This window comes from Gregarina niphandrodes (assembly GCF_000223845.1).
Source record: "Gregarina niphandrodes unplaced genomic scaffold scaffold00150, whole genome shotgun sequence".
Lineage (NCBI taxonomy): Eukaryota > Apicomplexa > Conoidasida > Eugregarinorida > Gregarinidae > Gregarina > Gregarina niphandrodes.
In genome coordinates, this window is record NW_011645913.1 from 3473 (window position 1) to 4528 (window position 1056).

General features: G+C 53.5%; 2 non-coding genes across 2 annotated transcripts; both read right to left on the minus strand.

Moving 5' to 3' along the window:
• Positions 1-50: 50 nt before the first annotated feature.
• Positions 51-123, minus strand: GNI_214260. The gene has a single exon. It is a non-coding gene; the product is annotated as a tRNA-Lys (tRNA).
• Positions 124-620: 497 nt separating this feature from the next.
• Positions 621-702, minus strand: GNI_214270. Its single transcript has one exon. It is a non-coding gene; the product is annotated as a tRNA-Ser (tRNA).
• Positions 703-1056: the final 354 nt, after the last annotated feature.

Sequence of the window (1056 nt, forward strand, 5' to 3'; positions counted from 1 at the left end):
ATCCCTGACCAGTGGACGACTTGAGTATCGATTTGCGTGCTTGGTTTTAGAACCGCTTGCGGGGCTCGAACCCGCGACTGCAAGATTAAGAGTCTTGCCCTCCACCGACTGAGCTAACACGGCCGCGGCCTCGGGTGGTATGGGTTCCTTGGTGAAGGGGACAGAGCTGGTGGGTGGCGTTGCGAATGTGGTGACCCGCATCTCACATCAGCACATTGACCAATCCAAGCAGTCATCAAAGTCCCTCTGGCGCAATTGGATAGCGCGTAGGACTTGTTGTCCTGAGGCTGCAAGTTCGATTCCCTACGGAGGTTAATCAAGGCTGTCTCGATATTGGGAACCTGGACTACCCCCCCCCTCCCCGGACCAGGCGTAAGCAAGAAAGCACGAGTCTCGATGTGGGTTGGAGTTAACACACTCCGTGGCCCAGGGTGCCACTCCTACCCAGGCTGTCCACCAGTGGCATGCTCAGGCCGCCGCCTCAACCACTCGGCCACCTTGTCAGGTGACTGGAGTTGAGAAGAGATCCGTGCTTCCAAACTTACGCCAGGGCAGTTGGGAATTACCAATTCCGAGAGCTTCCTCACCACGACGTCCCTGAAAGTGGATGGTTTGTTAATCGACAAGGGTGAGATTCGAACTCACGCGGGAACATCCCAACGGCTTAGCAGGCCGCCGCCTTAACCACTCGGCCACCTTGCCGGATAACTGGATACCGATTGTCCATCTGGCCCCCACGTGTCACGACGTTGCGGTATTTAGCGCCAAAAAACAAGTAACTTAATAACACGTTCAGTAGTTCTTGGCAAGAATAAAACTCGAACCACCGTATTCTAAATCAACACTCACCCCACCAAACACCACCCGTGCACCCGTACACCCGTACACCCTTACCAAGTATTTACCAAACTATGAAAGGTCAGAGTGTAGGGAAAATAGTACCAAGGTCGGATCCGAGAGATTGCAATATCTGTGTGGGAAATTCGAGAATGTCCTTGCCAAGTACCCACCAAGGCACGCAAAAAGATCGGAGTATAGGGGAAATGGCACCAAGAT